Raw genomic sequence first — 8,216 nt, 5'->3', positions numbered from 1 at the left:
TCTAGGGTTCTACTCAAGGAATGATGATATGATTATCTAAGCATGTGGTGCCGCCTAAGAATTCTACCTTGCTATCTTACGTAGCTTGTTCTTCGAGAATTCCGATAAACCTTGCATCTTGTGGCATGCCTCCACCTCCTAGCTGCTTCATCTTGATCCTAACTATTTTATGGAATGGCTCAATGTGTTGGTCTTCTTGCATCAAGGTGCAAGATGATGGAATGGATGAAGTGTGGGGCTCCTTTTATAGGCTTGGGCATGCTCTTGTAACATGACACATAGGTGGATGACTCTTGCTTTAATTTGATGAGTAAGGTGCTTGGTTGTCATGCTCTCATCCATAGCAATCCTTTAAGCATGAGGTGGCATAACTTAGGATTCAAGCTATGTAGATATTTTCATCCTATGTGGCATTGAGATTATCCTCTCATGTGATTTATTTTTGGATAACCAAGTGGCTTTTGTTACTAAATATCTTGTGAATGATTTTATGCTTGTGGTTGAGTCACTATATCATATGTGATTGTATTTATATTATTATTGGGATCAAAATGTCAAAGATAAGGATTATACCCCAATTTTGAATGGTGATGTTTGATTTCACCAAGGCATGATCATATGAGTTTCAAAATACTCATAGTTTATTTTATTCAAATAGTTTGAACTATAATTCGTAATGTAAACGAATTTAGTTTTGTGATATTCCACATATTTAATAAGTTATGATTGAAATCAGAAGGTGTGGCTTTTATGCACTTAGGTCCTTGCGTTTTGCTATATTTGGTATTTAGTTTTAAAGTGAATTCAATTGTACCTCAAGGTAGTTGCTTAACTTTTAAGTGTTAATAATTTAGAGTGTGCTTCTTATCTCTTTAATGGTTATATACCTCTCCCATCTCTAGGGTTTAATGATAAGCTTTTGTTGGTGTTAAGTTTAAGAGTTTAGTTCAAGAAATACCATGAGGTTCATGGTAGGGCTATTTATTTGTTTAAGACATGGAGAAAATAAGTGAAGAATGGTTTCTTCATTTTATTGTTACTTGATTTACCATTGAATATATGTTCATATGTTATGGCAAGGAATATCATGTTATGATCTTTAATAAGATCAAGTAGTTGATCCTTGATTAATAAGTTCTTGTGTTGATTTTAATTCCATTTGATCTTACCCCTTAGATCAACTTATCTCTACCCAAAACAAGGTTTTAGCAAAGTCACATTGAGGTTTATAGCACTTGGACTTGATGAGCTACTTCAATTCCACCAAGGTCAAGTGAAACTTCGATTCATTGTGATTGTTTTACTTTAAAGCGCGAAAATTCCCCAGATTTTCTATGCATGAATGCAATGCACACATCTGTTTCCTCTATTTTTGTAACCCCATTACCTGGGATATTACAGTCCGACCTGAATAAAGACGGCGGTCCTAGGGTCTCTCTTGGGCGAAGATGAAGACTTGCCTGAGGTTTGCTCTTCTCAATGCGCAGGAGTGTTGAGTTCCGGAAGGCGCCGCCGGTGAATGTAACCGTGCTTTTTTTGCCTGGAGTTTGCTGGATCGGTGGTATTCGGTCGTGCGCACCCATGCTTTTATTCCGCCGATTGGTTCTGGAGGGAGTGGCGCAAAGCTCTGGTCTGTGTTGGCATCAAGAGACATTTTGGTCCATGATGCAGTCAGATGAAGGGAATAACATGAAGGCCGGAGCGGAGGACTAGCTAAGGGAGGTTCAAGTCTCCGCGTTGTTGAGGGACTTGCTTGGTGTCCCGGGCTCCGAAACAGTGGTATGGAAGTGGGGGCAGCAGCATAGGTGAAGTTCAGAGTCCTACCTTTCAGGGTGAAAACCCAAGGTCTGGCCTTAACTCGTTGTGCCTGGCAATCACCTTGTTGGAGGCATTGTTTTCAGAGCGGGGACTATTTTCAGGGTGAAAACCTAAGATCTTTGGTCGGTCGACGACGGCGCTGGTGCACCGTTTCCTTCTTGGAGGCGTCTGATGACCCACAAGTATAGGGGATCTCAACAGTCTTCGAGGGAAGTAAAACCCAAATTTATTGATTCGACACAAGGGGAGGTAAAGAATACTTATAAGCCTTAACAACTGAGTTGTCAATTCAGCTGCACCTGGAAAAGCACTAGTAACGGGGGTGATGTGAAAGCAACGAGTAATATGAGAGCAATAGTAACGATAACACAACAGCGATAGCAGTAATATGAGAGCAATGGCACCGTGAAAATAGTTGATACTACTTCCAATGACATGTAGAACGAGTATATGATGATGAAAGATGGACCGGGGTTCCCAGCTATCTACACTAGTGGTAACTCTTCAATAACAAGTGTTGGGTGAACAAATTACAGTTGGGCAATTGATAGGATTGAAATAGTATTAAGACAGAACATCAAGATTATTAATCATGTAGGCATGTTTTCCATATATAGTCATACGTGCCCGCAATGAGAAACTTGTACAACATCTTTTGTCCTACCAAGCCGGTGGCAGCAGGGCCTCTAGGGAATCTACTAGAAATTAAGGTACTCCTTTTAATAGAGCACCGGAGCAAAGCATTAACACTTGGTGAAAACATGTGATCCTCATACCTAAGCCTTCCCCTCCAGCTTATCCCGATTCTTTGTCACTCTGGGGCCTCGGGTTCCGGACATAGACACGTGCAAACAACTTGTAGATACAATCTAAGCAATAAGTATAGAGCTTAAATCTAAGATCATGCCACTCGGGCCCTAGTGACAAGCATTAAACACAACAAGATTGCAACAACAATAACTTCACAAACTTTATAGATAGACTAATCATAATGTAACAATCCATCGGATCCCGACAAACATTACACTGATTACATCAGATGAATCTCAATCATGTAAGGCAGCTCATGAGATCATTGTATTGAAGTACATGGAGGAGAGAATACCAACTAGCTACAGCTAGAACCCGTAGTCCATGGGGGAACTACTCACGGAGCATGATGGAGGCGGTGGCATTGATGGAGATGGCTTCCGGGGGCACTTCCCCGTCCCGGTAGGGTGCCGGAACAGAGACTTCTGTCCCCCGAAACGGAGTTTCGCGATGGTGGCGGCGCCCCTGGAGTCTTTCTGGAATTTCGTCAATTGGTATCGAAGTTTTAGGTCGAGACGGCTTAAATAGGCAAAGAGGCGGAGTCGGAGGGGCCACGGGGCCTCCTCACACTAGGGGGGCGCCCCCCCTTGGGCCGCGCCGCCACCATGTGTGGGGCCCCAAGGGCTCCCCTCTCGGTCCCTCTCGACTTTACCGGAAGCTTCCGGAAAAATAAGGTTACGGGCGTTGATTTCGTCCGATTCCAAGAATATTGCCCGAACAGCCTTTACGGAACCAAAAACAACGAAAACGAGAGCTGGCACTTCGGCATCTTGTTAATAGGTTAGTTCCGGAAAATGCATAAAAACATTATAAAGTGCAAGCAAAACATGTAAGTATTGTCATAAAACAAGCATGGAACATCAGAAATTGTAGGTACGTTGGAGACGTATCAGCATCCCCAAGCTTAGTTCCTGCTCGCCCTCGAGTAGGTAAACAATAAAAAGAATAATTTCTGTAGTGACATGCTACTTACATAACCTTGATCATACTATTATAAAGCATATGAGATGGATGCAGTGACTCAAGGCAATGATCTATAGTTGCTAACAAATAGATAACATATAGCAAAACTTTTCATGAATAGTACTTTCAAGACAAGCATCAAAAGTCTCGCATAAGAGTTAACTCATAAAGCAATAAATTCAAAGTAAAGGCATTGAAGCAACACGAGAGGAAGATTTAAGTTTCAGCGAGTTGCTTTCAACTTTCAACATACATATCTCATGGATAATTGTCAACACAAAGTAATATGATGAATGCAAATAAGCAAGTATGTAAGAATCAATGCACAGTTGACACAAGTGTTTGCTTCTAAGATGGAAGGAAGTAGGTAAACTGACTCAACGTAAAGTAAAAGAAAGGCCCTTCGCAGAGGGAAGCAGGGATTAAATCATGTGCTAGAGCTTTTTAAGTTTTGAAATCATATAGAGAGCATAAAAGTAAAGTTTTGAGAGGTGTTTGTTGTTGTCAATGAATGGTAGTGGGCACTCTAACCCCCTCATCGGACGGACTTTCAAAGAGCGGCTCCCATGAAGGACGTTATCTCTACCGGCAAGGTAGATCATCCCTCTTCTCTTTTGTTTACACATGTATTTTAGTTTTAGTTATGGTTGACACTCCTCCCAACCTTTTGCTTACACAAGCCATGGCTAACCGAATCCTCGGGTGCCTTCCAACATTCACATACCATGAAGGAGTGTCTATTTGCAAAATTAAGTTGCTTACTCGATGAATCGAGCAAAACACGTGAAGAGAATTATTAATGAAAGTTAATTAATTGGGGTTGGGAACCCACTGCCAGCTCTTTTTGCAAAATTATTGGATAAGCGGATGAAGCCACTAGTCCATTGGTGAAAGCTGACCAACAAGATTGAAAGATAAAACACCACATATTTCCTCATGAGCTATAAAACATTGACACAAATAAGGAGTAATAAAGTTTTGAATTGTCTAAAGGTAGCACATGGAGTATTTACTTAGAATGGCAGAAAATACCACATAGTAGGTAGGTATGGTGGACACACATGGCATAGGTTTTGGCACAAGGTTTTGGATGCACGAGAAGTATTCCCTCTCAGTACAAGGCTTTGGCTAGCAAGGTTGTTTGAAGCAAACACAAGTATGAACCGGTACAGCAAAACTTACATAAGAACATATTGCAAGCATTATAAAACTCTACATTGTCTTCCTTGTTGCTCAAACACTTCTACTAGAAAATATCTAGACCTTAGAGAAACCAATCATGCAAACCAATTTCAACAAGCTCTACGATACTTCTCCACTAATAGGTTTAAACTACATGATGCAAGAGCTTAATCATGATCTACTTTGAGAGCTCAAAACAATTGCCAAGTATCAAATTATCCAAGACAATATGAGGCATTTTCTGTTTCCGACCAAATAGCAATAAATGCAATAGCTTCCAACTTTTGTCATTGAACATTAAAAGTAAGAGCGAAGAACACAAGTGTTCATATGAAAAAGCAGAGCGTGTTCTCTCCCAAACAAGGATTGCTAGGATCCGAATTTATTCAAACATAAACAAAAATAAAAACACACAGACGCTCCAAGTAAAGCACATAAGATGTGACCGAATAAAAATATAGTTTCAATAGAAGAAACCTGATAAGTTGATGAAGAAGGGGATGCCTTGGGCATCCCCAAGCTTAGACGCTTGAGTCTTCTTGAAATATGCAGGGATGAACCACGGGGGCATCCCGAAGCTTAGACTTTTCACTCTTCTTGATCATATATCATCCTCCTCTCTTGACCATTGAAAACTTCCTTCACACCAAACTTCTCATAAACTTCATTGAAGGGGTTAGTACTCAAAAAACTTTAATCCACCTTGGCCCTGTAGTGACACATTGCAAGAACTCAATAAAACATTAGTTACAGCTCTCCAAGTCTAGAAAGCCTTGCTTAAAGTCCACAAGAGACAATGCAAAAAACAAGACAGTACATCAAAAGCAGAACAACCGATAAACACGAATTTTTAAGAGGTACTTACGTTGCTCAAATCAGAAAACTCAAAACTAATGAAAGTTGAGTACATATCTGAGGATCACTCACGTAAATTTTCAGATTTTTCTGAGTTACCTACAGAGAATCATACCCAAATTCGTGACAGCGAGAAATCTGTTTCTGCGCAGTAATCCAAATCTAGCATCACCCTTCTCTTAGAGACTTCACTTGGCACAACATTGCAATAAAATAAAGATAAGGAGAGGTTGCTACAGTAGTAACAACTTCCCAAACACAACAAAACAGTAGCAAAATAAACACATGGGTTATCTCCCAAGAAGTGCTTTCTTTATAGCCATTAAGATGGGCTCAGCAATTTTAATGATGCACTCGTAAGAAATAAGAGTTGAAGCAAAAGAGAGCATCAAGAAGCAAGTTCAAAACACATTTAAGTCTAACCCACTTCCTATGCATAGGAATCTTGTACACTAATAAATTCATGAAGAACAAAGTAACAAACATAAGAAGATAAAACAAGAGTAACTTCAAAATTTTAAGCATATAGAGAGGTGTTTTAGTACCATGCAAACTTCTACAACCATATTTTCCTCTCTCATAATAATTTTCAGTAGCTTCATGAGCAAACTCAACAATATAACTATCACATACAACATGCTTTCCATGATTTACAAACACATAATTTTTATCAAGCTCAAAAATAATAGGATCAAAACTTTCAAACTCACTTTTATCAATAATATAACAAGATGATTGATCAATCTCAAAAGATATGGGACTCATAGATAAAGTCAAGAACTCTCCAATCCCATTTTCATTAGTAGTACAATTAATATTATCAAGTAACATAGGACCATCATCTAGAGATATATCATAAACATTTGCTAAAAAAAACTCTTTAGTACCATGCATTTCGACATCAGACACAAACAAAGCATTATCATAAGATTTATCAAAGTAGCATGGATTATCATGAATAACAGTAGCATAATTATTCTCACTAGTTTTACTCACAGGGAATATTTCAAGAGAATCCACAGGAACATAACATTCATCCGCCTTTGGTAAGCATGGAGGACAATCAAATAGTGTAAGAGATAAAGAGTTACTCTCATTATAAGGTTGGCATGGGTAGCTAATCCATTCTTCCTCCTTTTGTTCATCACTCTCCTCTTCTTTTTCATCCAATGAGCTTTCGGGTTCATCAATTTCTTCTTCCACTCGGTTCCCGCAAATTGTGAGTGCATTCTTGTGCATTAATGAGTCTCTCTTTATAATCAATGATATAAGGATTATCACTGTAGCTTTCTATGAAAAAATTAAGGATAGAAGAGACATAATCTTTAAGGTCCTTACAAACAGCACAAGTTTCATAATTTTTAGACATGAAGGATTCTATCTCAGAGGCTCCCATCAATATGACAAATTGTTCTACCTCTTCGAACCCAAAATGAATATAGCTATTCCGATTATAGTTCTTAATTAAAAATTCCTCACTAAAGCCACATTGAAATTTAAGATGTTTAGTATCCTGTTGAGAGCAACAGTTTACATCATGGCGTTTAAGCAAGATTTTAGCAATTGTTTTCAATTTTTCTATCACAGCACTCATAACTTTACCTGTTATTGATTCTCTATAGTTATTAGATAATTCAATAAGCTCCAAATAGGTTGTAGGTTCTCCCATAATAGCAGTTTTTAATTTTTCGGTTTTTCAATTTTTTATGGATTTTCGGGTATATAGAGAAAATAAAACAAGACAAAAACAAACTAGGCAAAAGTAAACTAAGCAAAATAATACTAGACAGAAATAAACTAAGTACAAACAAACTAGGCAAAAGTAAACTAAGCAAAACAAAATAAAATAAAACAAAAACAGAGAGAGAGGTAGAGTGTACTCCCCAGGTGAAGTTATGAGTAGAGCTATGCCTCCCCGGCAACGGCGCCAGAAAATTGTCTTGATGACCCACAAGTATAGGGGATCGCAACAGTCTTCGAGGGAAGTAAAACCCAAATTTATTGATTCGACACAAGGGGAGGTAAAGAATACTTATAAGCCTTAACAACTGAGTTGTCAATTCAGCTGCACCTGGAAAAGCACTAGTAAGAGGGTGATGTGAAAGCAGCAGTAATATGAGAGCAATAGTAACAGTAACACAACAGCAGTAGCAGTAATATGAGAGCAATGGCACCATAAAATAGTTGATACTACTTCCAATGACATGTAGAACGAGTATATGATGATGAAAGATGGATCGGGGTTCCCAGCTATCTACACTAGTGGTAACTCTCCAATAACAAGTGTTGGGTGAACAAATTACAGTTGGGCAATTGATAGGATTGAAATAGCATTAAGACAGAACATCAAGATTATTAATCATGTAGGCATGTTTTCCATATATAGTCATACGTGCTCGCAATGAGAAACTTGTACAACACCTTTTGTCCTACCAGCTAGGTGGCAGCTCAGGGCCTCTAGGGAATCTATTGGAAATTAAGGTACTCCTTTTAATAGAGCACCGGAGCAAAGCATTAACACTTGGTGAAAAGATGTGATCCTCATACCTAAGCCTTCCCCTCCAGTTATCCCGATTCTTTGTCACTCC

Source organism: Lolium rigidum, chromosome 4 (genome assembly GCF_022539505.1).
Source record: "Lolium rigidum isolate FL_2022 chromosome 4, APGP_CSIRO_Lrig_0.1, whole genome shotgun sequence".
Taxonomy (NCBI): domain Eukaryota; kingdom Viridiplantae; phylum Streptophyta; class Magnoliopsida; order Poales; family Poaceae; genus Lolium; species Lolium rigidum.
Note: the sequence above shows the minus strand (reverse complement) of the source record.